At 35.5% G+C, this 18,028-nt stretch overlaps 1 long non-coding RNA gene across 1 annotated transcript; it reads left to right on the top strand.

Annotated features, from left to right (window-relative positions):
• Positions 1–6,363: 6,363 nt before the first annotated feature.
• Positions 6,364–8,903, top strand: LOC113344962. The gene is made up of 6 exons (XR_003357956.1): positions 6,364–6,396; positions 6,498–6,546; positions 6,672–6,825; positions 7,268–7,349; positions 7,437–7,582; positions 8,692–8,903. It is a non-coding gene; the product is annotated as an uncharacterized LOC113344962 (long non-coding RNA).
• Positions 8,904–18,028: the final 9,125 nt, after the last annotated feature.

Genomic DNA, 18,028 nt, shown 5'->3' with positions numbered 1-18,028 from the left:
ACAGAGTTGGCATCCACAAACTTAAATAACTCCGTGTCGCAGGTCCAAAGCACTAATGTCTGCTTTACAAGATATATTATCTCCTCAACTGATTTGTGTCCAAGTCCGAAGACCCTACTGCCTCGTTCCTTCCATATGCACCAAACAATTGCATAATGTGCAATTTTTACCAAAAAAAATAAAAAAAATAAAAAAAAATAAAGATATGTAAAATTTGATACTGATTAAATGTACGAGAATGCAAAAATAGCTAGGATGTAAATAGTATCATGAGTCTTGCTGTGACGAGGTTATCCTCGTGATAGCTTCCGTAAGGGTGCACCTTCGAGCCGTTGGATATTGTATTGTAGATATTTGCACTTCCCCAGGAAACTTATAGAAAATAAAAATGTTTTTCTTATTTTTTCATGTCCCCACATTTTTTATTCTTTGCTCCTTAGTCCCTCCAATTTAGAGAATCTATTTTGGCCAGCGATATCAATTTATCCAGGTGATGGGAGCTTGGATGATTGATTTAGAAAAAGAAGAAACTGGTCTGTACACCTTTAACTAAAATTATTCTGCTCAGTTTTGGTGCTTCTTCTTCTTCGAAGATAAAAGTTATTATTTTAGCCAGCTTTCCCAACTGTGTTTTAGACCTAATCAAAGGTTGGTCGCAGAACACTTAAACTATTCTTGCTGCTAGTTATAGAAGAGAGTTCTTGTTAATTGGTGACTACTTGCTGCTGTTATACTTTCCTTCTCTTTTTTTTTTTCATTTAACATTTGAATAAGTTTAATACCAATGAAAGGAACCCAAAACTCCGTATCCTTTTTTTTATACAGTTCAAGGATCTTGTAACGGATGTTTTAAAAATTGATATGACTGATCATTTGAGACTTGAGAGCACTGGATCTATTACAGCAGTCCATCACTGATCAAACTCTTGACCTAATGGTGCGTGATCTTCGTGAAAAGTCAATTGGTAAGAGATATCTGTTGGTGCTGGACGATGTATGGAACGAAGATGCGGAAAATTGGGAAAGGCATATGAGCTGTATGATAAATGTTTCCGAAGGAAGCAAGATTATAGTCACTGGTCGTAAATACGAAGTTGCACATATCGTTCAAGATGACAAAAGAAATTGGTACATGTTAAATCCATAGTCTATGGAAGATTATTGGGATATTATGAAGCAAAAGGCATTTTCTGCTGGTGGAGCATTGGATAATGCAGAGATGACTAGTATCGGAAAGGAGATAGCGGGGAAATATGGTGGTTTACCACTTGCTTCCAAGACTCTTGGAAATTTTATGCGCACAAAACCCAGTGTAAGGGACTGGCTTTCCAGTCATATTCTTTCTCAAGATGATCTAAATATAGATTAAGAAATTAATAGGGTCTGGCTTTCCAGTCGTATCTTTCTCAAGATGATCTAAATATAGATTAAAAAATTAATTTAAGAGTTAGTCCAGATGCGCGTAACATATACCAACCATATACTCGTCAATTAGCTGATGATATAAGATTTTGATCAACTGATACAATAAATCCCATCAAATTCATCATGATCCAAGTTGATCAAGCTTTCTTCCAGGGGAAAAAAAAAACTGTTGCGCTAGGTTTTCAGAAAGCAAGTAAATTCACGAGCCATCGATTTATTAGAAGGACTTTAGAATAAATAACATGGAATTTAGGGACATGAAAAAATAAGAAAAATAATATAACTAACAAAAAAAATTATTTTTTAAAAGTTTCCTCGGAAAGTGTAAATACCTACAATATCCAACGGCTCGGAGGTGCACCCTTACGGAAGTTGTCACGAGGTACCCTCATTACAGCACGACTCTAAAAGGAAAAGCTAACTTACCGTATTTGGAAGTCCAAATTGAATTTGGAAATCGAGTAACTACTTTTTTGGACTCTTTTATCTAAATTAATGTATAAATAGGAAAAAGAATCCACATATTTTTCTGCGAAAATAAAATAAATAAAATTTGTGCATATTTTCCACCTATTTAATGTATTTGTCTCGCCGCACCAAATCAAAAATACATCCCCACGGGACGGCACGAATCCCCGCGCACACCAAATCAAGAGTGCATCGCCACACCACCCCGCGTACACCAAATTAAAAATGCATTGCCATGGGGCAAGGCGAAGCCCCGCACACACCAAGTTAAAAGGAATAAATAAATAAAACCTGCACATATTCTCCACCTACACCTATTTAATGAATTTGTCCCGCCACACCAAATCAAAAATACATCGCCACGGGAAAGATGAAGCCCCGGACACACCAAATCAAAAATGCATGGCCATGGGACGAGACGAAGCCCCGCGCACAATAATTAAAAAATGCATTGCCACGGGGCAAGGAAAAGTGCCGCGCACACCAAGTTAAAAGGAAAAATAAATAAAACCTTCACATATTTTCCACCGACACTTACGCCATACCGATCAAAAATACATCGCCACGGGACGGGATCCGTGCACACCAAATCAAAAATGTATTGGCACGGGAAGGGGTGAATCCCCGTGCACACCAAATTAAAAGAAGTAATATGCCCGGTGCGTAGCACGGGCACAATTCTAGCATTGTTGGAAACATGATCGAGATACACCTGATTGACAGCTTAAATGCGTCTAGCGGTGGTCCGCTAACATTTGACTCAAAACACGAGAGGCCGATAGGTACCACATTGACATATTTCATCACACTCCTAAACTGTGACTAACAAGAAAATAATACCAGCTCAATATGTTGTTACGTTGAATTTTACGTTTGTTAGGAAGTATTTGCGTGCTATCATATGGAATATTCATGAGATTTAAAAGAACTAACAAGTCATGTTGCTCTCTTCCATATAAATTGAGCATTTCGAATGCATTGAGTTACCCATGCTAGATCACAAATGCATGTTAAGATATCAGAGGTCACAACTCGAACTAATGATGCCATATGTGAAAGTTCGACGGGTTGAAATGATGGAGGAAATTGAAAAATTATACATTACCTAATCATGCAAAATCTTATATTGATCCTTGTGTTGCTATTGCTGCCAAGAAAATCCGGACCAACATAGCTTAGCATTGTGATGTGAAACAAGGCTGTTTGTCCACTTTTACCTCTTGTTAATCAGAAGTTTTTCAAGTGTTTTTCTTGAAAACACGTGGAAGTTCGATTGGTTTGCGGGTGAAAGCTTGAATTGACGAATAGCATTTCCTTTCCTTTTCATCAGACAAGGGGGATGTTCAAATTAATCTGCATAAGTAAGCTGGACTCTTTTCCTGTTGTCCGTGGTCCGGTCACCAGTGTTTGTCTATAATATAGCCTCTCTGGTTCTTGTATTGGTCGGTCTTTTCTCTTGGAAGACAACCTTTTTGAGAAAAACTACTTAATAATTTACCATAATTATATTCAAAAACTCATTAGACATAATTAGAGCAATCTAGTTGAAGGAGACTTGTATGTTCATATGACCACTCCCAATCTTTCAAATTTAAGACAAAACCTAACGTTCCGTGTTTAATTTTACACGATAACATAAATAAAGCTTTTCATATGGAACAATGAACGTACATGAGACACTAATCAGATGGCTCACACTTAAAAGGTGTAAATTGTGCCGGCTCAGCACAGTTCAGACCAGGAAGACGCGGATCAGATGACTCTTACACAAAATTACCATTATGCAGCAATAAGTATCGTACTTTAACATTTTTCAATCATAGCTTAAATTCAGAATAACAAGAAACTAACAAGAAATGTATTCGTGTTAACAAACGGGGTATACATGAAAATGAAGAAACTAACTAGTCATGTGTTATTTTACATATAAATTGAGCATTACGGATAGCAAATGCACAGATTAATTACCGAAGTTAGTTGACAAATGCTCATTAATAAATTTGATGCGGTGCCACACTGCCACCTCAAATGTTAGATGCGAAAGTTTGAAGGGTTGTGATATGGGAGGAAACTGAAATATTGTGCTACATGCATTCCTTCAAATATTCATTCGGCTCGTTTTAACGGATTTTTGGTTTTGCAGATACTGCGGTTTAGATTTTATGTGGCATGAATGTTCAAATCTCAACTCAGCGTGACTGAGACAAATAATAAGATAGCCAGACTATCTTCCCTCTTAAAGGCTTTGACAAATATGCTCTCACGTTTAACGGTGATGAAATCCTTGCTTTTTATTGGCTTAGAAAGGCGTTTTCTAATGTAGAAGCTACGATGATGACACTTGACATAACTCTATTGGTTGGAATAATTAAAATCTGGGTACACCTTGGTTACATAAGCTTTTAAACGGTTAGTTAGTAACGGCGTCAACCAAAAAGTAGGTGGACAACACTTTTATTAGATTTTTAACCTAACTTATTTAATTACACTATGTTTACGCCTATACATAACTGTAAATTAATAAAGGTGGACAAAACGTATGTCCAAATCGTTAAAAAAAAAAGAAAAATTGTGAAACTCTTACCAATACACGAGTTCATGTTAAAAAGGAAATCCGTTATCTACCTTACAAAGGAAACCTGTGATTTCGTTAACTTAAGGAAACCTATGAGTTCGTGTTAAGAAGGGAATCGAATTAATAGAATGGACACGATACATTCTCTTCCATCCAACAGATAAAATTGTAAATCTCAAATCCCCCATTGGCGTTTTTTCTTTTTCTTCGCTACCTCTGCCTGTTTTCTATTTTATTTTTTCTTTTCTTATGCAAGATATGGATGTGCTACTGGAGAAGATTTAGCTCGGAAAGAGGATTAAACGGTAAGTTAAATTAGGGTTTTAAATTGATTGTTAGTTTTATGTGAAATTTGTGACGATGTTGATCAATAAAATATGGGTTTTCTGTTTACAATAATTAGTAAAGATTTGGAATAGCTAGGGTTTCTGTTTTACACAAAATTAAGAAAACTATGGTTCTTTTTTGTAATTGATCAATCTGCATATCTTGGGAGAGGGATTTGAACAAGACGGCTTAGATAAAGAAAATGATGTTGATGGAATTGAGTCTCTGATGAGTTAAGAAGACGGGTTTTATTTTTGGTTGGAACAGTTGAATGGTTGATAAATTTGTCAAGAATTACAAGAGTGAGTTGCTGCTGCTGTTTGGTTAATGGGTTTTCAACATAGAGAGATTTTTTGCTGATTTTTTGTTTTATGTTCCGACAGTCGTGTGTTTATTGTTCTGTGGTGAAAAAAGAGAAGTATATTTAAGGATAGTAAGCAGTGAGGCCTCTTTTTCTAATTAAGGTTTTGGTGTTTCTTTTTGTACACATTCAATCTTCACTGTAGAACACTAACTATGCAAATTAGTACAGGTAGAAGCACTAAGGGATTTTTTTCATGTTGACGAGAGAGAATGCAAGTAATCCTAGAACTTAAGCAAAAATCGTTAATGTCGCAGTTGTGACATAGTGGGTGATCATAGTTTTTATTATTTTTGTTGTGGTTGTCTTACTTTTCTATATTGCTCTACGAACGGAAATCTCCATTTGTAGCACTTGGTAACGTTGTAAGAATTAGTGGAGAATGAGATGATGTCCTTTTTCAGTTTAACTGGAACTTAAGTGTCTAAACCTCATACTGTCTATATTGGACCCCGGACCAGCTAGAGATATTAATACAGCTAAAACTATTGCATTTAAAAGTACTAATTTCTATGCTAATTTTTTTGCCGACATGGTGGTGCTAACTCATCCGAGATTTCGAGAAAATTGGTTTGAGGTTTCTGTGCTAACTCATCCAAGATTTCGAGAAAATTGGTTTGAGGTTTCTGATGGGCCTTCGGTTCGATGTTAACAAATTAATTTAGAGTCATGAATTCTAAGAAAAATGATCTAATTAGTGTAAGCTTATTAAGTGATTACGTTTGAATACTTCTTGGATGCTCTTTTGTCGCAGGTTATGTAAATAGAGAGGCATGTAGGAGCGGGAGTACTTTTGAAGGTAGATAATGATAATACCTGTATTGGATTTTTCAATTACAAAGGTTTTGGATACATTAGACATCCTTGCTAAGGTCTGTCATTTCTCTTTATTTATTTGTTTGGTTGTAAAGGATTAGAATCTGCACCAGCACCACTGTGATTCGTCAAATTCAATTGGTGACTAACTTCAGAGTTTGCAGGGATGTTGATCTTTCCTCTTATTATTGTTATAGATTGCAGCTTATGACTCCAGTAAAAATGGTGTCTTATTCTTTCTTATGACTTGAATGGGTGAAATATGTTGTTTGATAATTTGCTTTTAATCCTATAGGGTGCACATTGCATTATGTTTCCAATTACCGTAATGATGATGACAATTCTCGAGCATCGAAATATTAGATACCATTCTTTGTTTATTTTTCAGAGATGCAACATATAATCGAGATGTATACATGGCCAGGTTTGTAGTCAAAACGAAGAATTCCTCTCTTTGTTGTTCTTTTTTGTGTTTCATTCACATGCTTAATTGGGCGTTTGTTAATCTGTCTATCCTTCCTATAGGTACACATGCATAACGGTAAGTCTCTATAGGGACTTTCATGCTGTAGGAGTAAGTTTTCTTTGTATTCTCCCCGTGTTATCCTTCACTTCGAATGAATATTGTGTTTTTGTATTTTGTACAAGCATTATCATATTCTTACGGAAAATTTTCACTGTGCATATTTTCTCCTTCAGTCATGATGATTCGCAGAGCTTCCAAAGATGATCATCATATTCTTATGGCAAATTTTCACTTACATTACCCAATTGCAAATTTAGACCTTCAGTCATGATGACTCGCAGAGCTTTGAAAGGTTGGATGTTGCAGCTGCTGATGAATTTCTCAGAGGTGAATATTGGATTGATTCAAAATGTTGAGTAGAAACAAGCTTGATCAAGGGATCTAATCTTTGTGACATTATGCTTATTCTGTTGGAAAAATTTCTTTTACAAACTTGGCCAGTTTGAAGTTTTCATAATAATGTAATGGCATCAGAAAATAAACTTGGTAGAACACGGTCTCAAATCTCTAGATGGATCGATGAATGGCTTCAGAAAATAAACTTAGACGTGATGCTAGACGTTATGCTAGATTTGGATAACTTCAAATACCGCCCAAAATTATCTGGCGAAATTTATCCAGTTTACACCTCGGTGTGTACACCTAAATCCTAACCTAGCGGGTTATTATATGGTTGTTTGTTCTATATTGTTTGTGATTCTTTTTGTTTTAATTTACATGCTTTGGTTTATTTCTACTTAATGCTAATGGTTTATCACTTTGATTGCAGGATAGTGCTCAAATGGTTGCTGATAAGGGAATCTGTTGTCTTCACAAATCTGATAACAGGGATCAGGGATGTTAGGAATAGGGTAAACTTCCTGCATTCTCCACGTAGCCTTTACGTTTTATTATATTGTATATTTGGATCTCTAAAACATCTTATAATTGTCCCCAAGGTTGCGACTCAAGAAGCTATGGAACAACAGACGACACGCATAACGTCACAAAAACAGGGATGCATGCAACTTTAAATGTCCGACCAACTATTTTAGCTACTGCCTACCGTACTGAAAGGTGCTATAATAAGTCGAAATAACTCGAGGTAAAATATTACTTTGTGCATTAACCGTCTCCTTTCTATGCTATACTGTCGATACTTCTGAAAAACTTCCGAGTTCGATTTGAAACCTAAATGGGAGGAATAAGATTGAATTTCTACTGGGATCCTGTTTTAGTTTAGTAACCATCACCTTATTAACAAAAGGATTAAGAAGAAGAAGTGTAAGAAACCCGGTGTGTAGCACGGGCACAAACACTTCTTCTTCTTAATCCTTTTGTTAATAAGGTGATGGTTACTAAATTAAAACAGGATCCTTTTGTTAATAAGGATTAAGAAGAAGAAGTGTAAGAAGCCCGGTGCGTAGCACGGGCACAAACACTAGTCATGATGTAAAAACAGAAAAAATAGTTAGAGTTTAGGTCACGATGAAATTTTAATTAGAGTTTGGTCGTAGAAAAGTGATCAGAATTGCGTTTAGGTCACGATCAAATTTTAATTAGAATTTGGGTAATGATACCGCCCTTGACCGTGTTGACTGTTAATTAGTTAAATACGGAAATGACCGACTAAAACTATGTTTTGGTTTTCTTTACTAACGATACCATTCTTATGGTTTTAGAAACGGGTGTGCAGCAGAGATATGTCGATCCATTTGGATATAAATGAATTCCTTATTGTCTGGTCTACTAACTATAGATGAACATATCGAATTTGGGTTGAAATCAAAATTCAAATCCAGTTCTCCTTCGTTACCTATTGGTTCTTGTCTTCTCCCTCATTTTCTCATTTTTCCTTCTGGTTTATTGGATTCACCTGTAACCTGCTCTTCTTTCTCCTAATTATTATCATCTTCCGTCACCTACTGCTGGAGCATTTCCATCTCATGAGTAATTAAAATAAGAATCTGATTATAAACATTACCCATACCAACTAATTCACAATCTAAGAGAACAAAAACGATCAGTAGATGGTTATAATAGATTTCATATTAATTGCTAGTGCTCGTATTAGTAGTCCTTATCTCAATCACAAATCTCTTTCAAGGTAAGAAAATTTAACGATTATTCTTGATGAATGCCTAAGGATTTATAAGATTTTAGAATCTCAACAGTACTTGGACATTTGGGTTCTTATCCAATTCAAATTTGCAGGTGGAAGACAGTGAGGAAAACAAGCAACAAAGAGAGTTTTCCATATCAAGTTTCTCGTACATCAAGTGTTTGTTGAAAGTCCACAACCAGTTCAGTTGATTTTTTTTTCCATTACTAATCCGTTGGATATTTCGGAAGATTAAATTAGACCGTTTGATGTGTTCCAATAAATATTTAATAACACGTGAAACTCACGTGTTTAGTAGTAGCTGACGGTGTTAAGTAAATACAAATCAACTTTAAAAAATAAACTAATTCTTAATGGTCAAGACGGTAAACGGTGGTCTCGTAATCCAAATTCTAATTAAAATTTCCTTGCGACTCACATGTAATTCTGCTCACTTTTTTATGACCCAGAATTAAAATATTTCAAAAAAATAATGTGTCGGTCGAATTTCTAAAAACAAGTGGAAGTATGAAACTTGTGTATCTGATGAAGCTTCTTATACATGGTCAAGTATATTTTAGAAACAGATTTTGTCTAATGAAGCATGAGATTTTCATAGACCAATCTTCCCATTGGTTTTAAGTACTCGGACCCTCACTAAATAAAGACACTAACAAATTGCCAATTTGCGATATAAAAACGTTTCTGAAGTGTGGTCACTGATGGCTATAAGGTTGTCGGATTATTATTATATAATAATAATTACATTGAATAACAATTGCGATATAAAACCTAGCTAAATTGGACCTATGGTGATTAATTGGGTTCTATGAATCTCTTCATCCACCTCATATAGAATGATAAGGGGTGTCTAAATTTGATGAACTACCATTTTACCCTCTATAAAATTTTAATACTACCAATTTATCCTCATTAAATCCTAATAACAACGAAAAAGAAAAATATTAAATCAAATCAAAACCATTTCCACTTCCATTTCCATTAAAGTTAAGAATTAAAAATCAAACGATAACAGTGTCGATAATCACCAAATTCACTAAATAGGTAATTTTTCGTTTTAGCTCGAATCAGGTACTTTTCTATTAACCCAATCCCCTTGAGTAGGTTTCAATAGCATGTAATCACTCAAACGATCGAATTTTTTTAAATCAAAGCTTTTTGGATTTATAAAAATTGGTCTACGTCAGAGCACTTGTAAACCGATTTCATTTAGAAACGGTTGTTATTTATGCCCACAAACACCGATTGTCCTGTATGGGCATTCTGTTTGGAGGAAATTTAACCAGAATCAGTTTACGTTAATTCCCACATAGCCCGATTCTGGTATGGAAGAGATAATTATTTTTCTGTGTTTTTTTTTTGTTAGAATCGGATTACATGAGCATTTTTATAAACCGATTCTTGTTGTGCAATGTCAGGAATCGATTTTTATATATGTATCGTGTAAACCGATGCTGGGTAACCCATTTTTTTTCCAGTTAATACTCGAGTATGAAATCGTACTCGATTTCGTTTCGATTACAATGATTTTACCCAATTTGAATACGAGTATAACTTTATACTCGAATTGAAAACGAGTATAACATCTTAAGCGATCTGAGATTGAGTATGAAGTCATACTCATTCTTAACTCGGGTACAGAATGAATTTTAATTTTATTTGATGTTTAACAACACATAATTCACAAATAAAAAAGAAAAAATTTGTCCACAGTCGATTTATGTTCATGGCCATATAAACTGATTCTGGATAATCAGTTGATTTTTCATGTCCATATAAACTGATTATGGGTAGAAGCAAGTTTCAAAAAATCTTTGTATGTTTTTGAGGTTATAATCGGTTGATACCAATGACAACATATACCGATTCTGAGTTGGTGTTCTCCAAAAAATTTCAAAAATTTTCATGTTCAAATGATTCATTAACACAAGTTAATTTCACATCTAACACGATATTTTATCAATAATCACTCGAATTAATACTAATTAATCAGGAATAAATTAGCCATTAGAAAAATAGTTGGTTAAGGGGTTTTCCATTTTACTTCAAAATGTCTTTTTTTTGTCCCAAAATTAATCCTTATAGGCCCCCATTAATCCTTATAGCCCCAAATTAATCATTAACACAAACAACGTGACCAACCATGGCCCCAATTCCGGCCATATCAAATGTGTAAAAATATCTTATTTATCTTTTTCTTTTGTCCCTTTATTCCACAAAATTGGGCAATCATGAAAGGCAGAACATAGAAGAAAAGCCATTAGTCTAAATTTGATACTCAATTCCATAAACTATTCGATACACGCTCCATTGTACTCCCTTCGTCCCTATTATATAGGTAGAATATTGGATTTTCCTACTCCCATTAAATAGGAGGAGTTCTAATTTCAAGATATCTTTTGACGGATATAACCTTATTTATATTGTATTGGAAATTGTATTGAGAATAAGACAAATGATAAAAACAGGGAAAAACATGAAAAATTATGAAAACCAAGCAATTTCTTATTCTACGGGATTTTACCTTCTCCGCCTATATAATAGGGACGAAGGGAGTACATAGTTTAAGGAATAACTCTATATTTACTTTGGATTTCTCCTGATGAAATAATCACCGAGTGAGAGTAAAATATGGACCCCACTTTCCCTAACTACAATCCCAATGCACGCAAGCTGATGGGGACCGTCCTATTATGATTCGAGAGATTTTTGTGTGAAAAGTCAAGGTGCACGTAGCACCATAGTTTAAGATAGAAAATGAACTCCTTCCTAGTTTGTTAATAAACAACATCGTTTACTTCACCGACCAAAGGTTCAGTAGAGAAAAGACTGATGCTTAAAGCCATAACTCAAATGTTGTCATGTTTCTTAGATGTATTTGCTTTGCATGTTAGCAAATGGAATATTCATGAAAATGAGAAAACTAATAATTTATGTTGCTCCTTCACATATGGATTTAGCATTTCGAAAGTATACGTAATGCGTAGATTAGTTAGTTACGGACGAGTACTAGTTGTCGTTAGTATAATAGACGAGGTCCCCATAGAGTTAAAAACTGCTAGATGCTAAAATTTAAAGAGAAAATTTTTGATGGGGTGTTTTTTGAAGGGGACATGGGGGACAAATGATGTGTTGACACATGTCTTACGTATTAATGAATTATGTTTCCAAAATGAAAAATTAGTTACCTAAAATGTTGCCCCCTCTAAATCTCCTCAAAAAGAAGAAAACTGATAATTTTCATGACGTGTCCAAAGAGTAGAGTGGGCCACATACTCCGATGATGTGGCCCGACCACATCGTAACTGCTCCACTTTAGCAAATATAACATGGGGGATAAATGATATGTTGACATATATCTTACATATTAATGAATTATGTTTCCAAAAATATAAAAGAAGTATATTTTTGGAGAGAAATTTTATTTTCTTAATTGGTGTTGGTATTTTTGGAAACAAAATTCATTGATATGTAAGACATGTGTCAACATATCATTCGTCCCCCATGCCCTTTTTAAAAAACGATCCCATCAAAAAATTTCCCAATTATAAACGGTTATGATGAGGGAGGAAACTGAAAAAATAGACTTTATGCATTCCCATTGAATTTCATTTTGATTCTACCATGGGTGGCGCAGGATAGTAGAGGAGTATGTATGTGACCAACAACGGCCCCAATTCCAGACAGATCACATGTAAATATGTTTTATTTTTTGGTTGGCTATTTTGTTTCCTCCAGATTAAACTGAACATGGCTATGATTCTATGAACCTCAGGAAATAAACTAGGTTTGAAGCATGATCGAAATAAACAACATTGGCGGCTTAAATAGTCCAGTGATGTTCAGCTAATAAGTTTTCTTCTTTTTGTTTTTTTTCTTTTTTTTTTCCGGCTCGTTATTTAGCTAACCGCTTGATTATGGAGGCCAACCCCTTTCACAAAATTAGCTATACTAGATTTGCTCCCGTGTGCATATTTTTTCCTTTCCACTTGGTATGTGCGAGGTCCCGCCCCGCCCCGTCATGTGGCCATGCATTTTTGATTTGTTGTAGCGGGAGAAATACATTAAATAAGTCAAGAAAAGATAGGAAATATGTGCTAATTTTATTTATTTTTTTGTTTCATTTTTGGGAAAATTTGTGTAAAATATGTAGATTTTTTCCTTTATGTATTAATTTGAAGAAGAAAAAAAGTGTTAATATGGTAGATACCCGACTACTGAATTGAATTTGGACTTCAAAAAAATTCCGAATAAAGTAAGTTAAATTTTCCTTTAGAAATTGTAATTTTAAGACTAATCATATGTTATCAACTGTCCTAACCAAAATTCTGGTCTCACAAACCACAGAAGACTTATTTCGGCCGGTAAAATACTGAGGATTTCCTCAACATTCAACATAGAAGGTTTATTTTTCTAATCCTTTAAGTCTTTAGATAGTAAACAGGATGTAATACCTGCTCATGCTTCCGCAACCGGTTAGTATAGCCCTTTGTCAAAGGGACTTTCCCCCAGCGGTTGAACACACACCACTATTTGTGAAAAGCAGATTGTGGTTTGCCAATCTAACAAAAGGATGCTAAAACTTGAGTCTGTGAAATCACAGGGGAACAACCATGATCAAATTTTAAAAAAATATAAAATATCAAGCATATGCACGACATTACAACAAATTTCATATTCTAGCTTTGGCAGCAGCCGCGGAGCTGGAAATTTAATTTGGGGTGGCTATTGGCTTTAAGAGGTGGCTTAAGCCTACTACTTGGGCTTAACTTTAGCAGCCCAACTAGAATAGGCAGTGGATTTTTTGGGGACAGACCTTTTTTTGGGACCATGATTTTATAAGACTATCTATCCTACAATGATAAGGGATGTCCTAACACTAATTCTACTTAGCGAGTTTACTAATTTACCTTTAACCTAATTAACATTAACCCTAACCGTGAAACAAACCTAATCTAAAGAAGAAGAAGAAAAACTGCCGCACACATCTCAAACTCGTCTTCCTCTTCCTCTCTTCTTCTTCATTTCAAACTCGTCTTCATCGATTCATCGTCGATTCATAAAATTTTCATCGTCGATTAATCAATCGAGTATAAGAATGGATCGTCGAAAGAAAACCAACTGACTCCCAGGAACAGGTCCATCATTAGGACATCTAGCTAATCAAGCAAATGAGATTGAGGAAGAACTTGAACCGGAAGGTGAACCATTGAATCGGCGTAACAATCTCAAGAACAACCCTGAATCTGCCATGGAATCGATTCGCAGGTATTTCTCGACAAACCCATTACTTTTAATTTGATTTTAATCGGTTCACTTGAATAGAAATCATCAAAATAGGGTACATATGGAAGTTACAGAGCAGAGTTCGGTTAGAACGTTATTTTTTTTCCCTTAGTTTCTTAACCGAACCCCCTGAAATGAAGAACACGAAGAACAATTCGGTTCCATAGGATTTAACACTAGGTTACCGAACTGTGAGTTTGGTTGTTTCGCAAAAAAATTTGAAACTGCCATGAAACCGAACTCTACCCTTATTACCAAAAAAAAAAATCAGTGTAACCGAAATGTTTTATTTTTCCCAGTATGTTGACTACCAATATAACCGAACTCTTCCCACAAGGTTCGGTTGTTTCGCATAAATTTGAAAAACTGTAGTGTAACTGAACTCTACCCATACTACAAAAGATTTTTTTTTTCTATGTAACCGAACTTTACTATTTTTCCCACTATGTTGAGTTCTTTTTTAATCGAAGTCTGCCCAATATGTTCGGTTTGTTCGCAAAAAACCTTAACAAACCGAACTCTTTACTAATTACATATATGTGGAGTTCGGTTTGTTCGCAAAATATCTTGACTAACCGAACTCAAGGCAAGTACACAATTTTTTTTGCATCTGATTCATTCAATCAATTGTTTTCTTGATTGGTGGCAGAGGCAAAAAATCAAAGCAACCTTTACTGGAAGATCTGAGACTCCCACGCCTAGAGGAAAAGTACACCTTGGTGTCAATAAGCATGGAACAAAAAATGCTAAGTATGGAGGTTGGTCATTACCGGGTGTTGTCATCCAAGATGGTGTCAATGGAGATAATGTTAACAACGTAATCCAACAAGTTAATGAAGAGATTGTGGATGGTGTCAATAGAGATAATGTTGACAACGTAATCCAACAAGTTAATGAAAAGATTGTGGAAGACATGGGTTGTCAAGAACACAATCAAGGTGGAGAAGATGAACCAGCTCAAGGAAAAGGAAATGAGGGTGGAGATGATGAGGAAGATGAAGACAAGGATGGAGATAAGGATGATGATGAATCAGAGGAGGACTCGGATGAAGAGGAATAAGCGGAAATAGTGGTAAAGAGACCTAAAAAGACGCCTAAAAAGACTTGTGCTAGATATTCATACATTCCTCATAAGGATTTGTGTTTGCCTCCAAAGAATCCAACCTATGGTACTCCAAGAGATGGCGGGGATGTATTGATGGGCTACCAAAACTCATGGGCTGCCAAGATCTTTGCAACAAAGGTATGGTTCAATCTTAACCATCAAGATTTAGATTTCTCAGTCATTTTATTATATTTTGACATATATTGTTCCTTTCTATGTATATTAGTATATAAGATATGATGTTGTTTTTTTAGGATCATAAAAATGATGTTCGTGTTTTGAAACGTCAAAAGAACAAGGTATGTAAAAAAATAGAAAATGAGTGTGATGAGGTCCGCTTGGCGGTATTTGATTGTGTACTATGGAACGGGATACAACATGGGCACCAAAAATTTGATGTTGTCACTATTACTGCATTTGTTGAGAGGGCTTATCCAGAGACGGATATCTTTCATCTACGTTTTGGTGAGATGGCAATAACTCCCGATGATTGTTTTAGAATCACGGCCCTACAAATTACAGGAACAAGTGTTCGAGATGGCTACAATCCCTCAATGAGTTATGAAGTTCTTGAAAAACTAGTCGAAAGGTGTCTAGGATGGAGCGATAGAAAGGCACAATGGGAGTTTAGGCGAGCTAACAAAGATCCTAAGGAATGTGATGAGTATAATGAGTTTGAGGAAGACCGCATGTACAAGAAGAAGTTGAAAAAGATTAAGCTCAAAACCTTGTTTGATGAGTTTTCAGGGACGAAAGATTTGGTTGCTAAAGGAAAGTTGGTGATGACAGAGGAGAAGATTAAGCACCATGTGACTGCTTATTTGTTATATCAACTTGGAACCATCTTCTTCCATGACACTTCAGGCCACGTGGTAAATGTTCATCACCTCCAGCTATTTGACCCCTTGGATGAGGTGAACAACTACTCTTGGGGCATTTCGGTTCTTTCATTCGTTCAAGCGGAACTCAGAAAAGCTTCGAGGCTTAGGAGTCTATATTTTGGAGGCTTATACACCCTTGTTCAGGTACCCCGTTAAATTATTGTTTGTGTGTTTGAATATATAAGTGAATGAATGTGTATTGTTACTAATCATATTGCAAATATATTATTTGTTGCCTATTCTCATAGGTTTGGGTGTATGACCACTTCCCAAAACTGTAATTATCTCATGCTCATTCTCCTTGGCCTTATGGGAAGCCCACAGCTGGTAAATATGAATTTTTGAACTCACGAGAAAAGAAAAAGGAAAAAAAGGTGTTGGAGTTGAGGGAGACATTGGATAAGTTAACAGTGGACGATATGGTTTTCCATCCTTACAGCCTTGCATCAGATGAAGAGGTGGAGGATGTTGATGTTATTGATTTCTCACCTGTTGCGGGTTATAATGGACCGTTGTTTTATCCTGGGGGTTGTACAATGTATAATCCTCGAAGAGTACTTAGACAACTTTCTTGTGTCCAAAGTGTCCCACAAGTGGAAAACTTCAACTTCAAGGTAAAGAAGGTCGGAACTAAGAACAACGAGAAAAATTTCTCCCCCAAATACGATCATGCTCCATAAGTGGACCACTGGAAGAACTTTAGGGATTATCTTGTTCCAGCCGAAGAGTTAGAAGATTCGTTTGATGAGCCAAATGCCGCTGACGATGGATATATGGAATGGTATGAACATTTTTCTCATCCTCGTGTAATAAACAGTGTCCAACAAGCCCGTGCTGATAAAGCAAAAGCGACGGCAATGGAGAAAGAAGCTAAGAAGGTTATGAAGCCTACCCCTATATGTGGTGATGAGGCCTTGAACTTGTGGAATTCGGCGGTAAGATATTTACTCTTATTTTTATTTTTCAAAATGTTAAAAAGTATTGAAAAATAATAGTTACTTATGTTTTTGATGAGAAAAGGTGAAGGCAAGTGCTAAATTGTTGAAGAAATTGATGGCAAAAATCCGGAGTGGGGAGCCGATGGACACTCGAGAACAAACAGACCTCTACAACTAAATAACTAGTGTTTTTAATCCCAACCTTGTCGATACAAGCCAGGTTGATCCAAGCCATGCCATGCTGTCGAAGAGGAGTCGCCGAGAATGGGAAGGTACAAGTCGGATGGTTCAATAACAAAGCAGTGGAGATGACACTCCTAGTGACGAAGGACGACCTAAAGCTCCTAAACGCAAGAGTAGAAAAGTTTCTCGTAGTGGTCGTGATAAATGAGTGATTACAACAATTAGTACTTTGGTTTCTTATGTTTAGAAAACTTATTGTGGATTTGGTACTTTGTTTTCTTATGTTTTGAAGACTTTTTTATTGCGGATTTGGTAGTTTGTTTCCTTATGTTTGGAAGACTTATGTTTTGCGGATTTGGTAGTTTGTTTCCTTATGTTTGCTTCCAACATTTAGTTATGCGAATTGGTAAATGAATTTCATAATTTGGTTTTTAATTTGTGTTTTCAGGGATTAGTTTGGCTATTTGACTCATATGTGTTTCGTTAAATTCAAATTTTTAAGAAATTATTAGGAAGTTCGGTTATTTGACTAAATTTCGTAAACAACCGAACTTGATAAACAACAAGTTCGGTTCTTTCGCAGATTTAGTCAATTAACCGAACTCAACAACACAAAAACTTCAGAAGTTACAGTTGAAGGTTCGATTATCTTGTATTATTTCGCAGGTAACCGAACTCAGTTGTTCGGTTACCTGCGAAATAATATAAGGTAACCAAACTGAGGAGCTAAAAAACCTATGGTATTTCTTGTTAGTTCGGTTACCTGCAAAATAATACCAGGTAACCGAACCTTACACTGTAACTGAACTCTGCGGTTTACTCCCAAATTTTCAGTGTAACCGAACTCTATAAAATGCATTGCGAAAAACAACAAAATATGAGCAAATAACACAAAAATAAGACCAAATACCAAAAAACATAATCTTTCATTCATATGATGATGTTCAAAAGCATACATATATTCTATCCAAGGTTACATCTAATCATCCCCAAGGGAAATTTCATGTCAGTGTATAGTTTTGTTCGATTCCTCATA

This window comes from Papaver somniferum, unplaced genomic scaffold (genome assembly GCF_003573695.1).
Source record: "Papaver somniferum cultivar HN1 unplaced genomic scaffold, ASM357369v1 unplaced-scaffold_80, whole genome shotgun sequence".
Lineage (NCBI taxonomy): Eukaryota > Viridiplantae > Streptophyta > Magnoliopsida > Ranunculales > Papaveraceae > Papaver > Papaver somniferum.
This window is presented reverse-complemented; position numbering and strand designations above follow the sequence as displayed.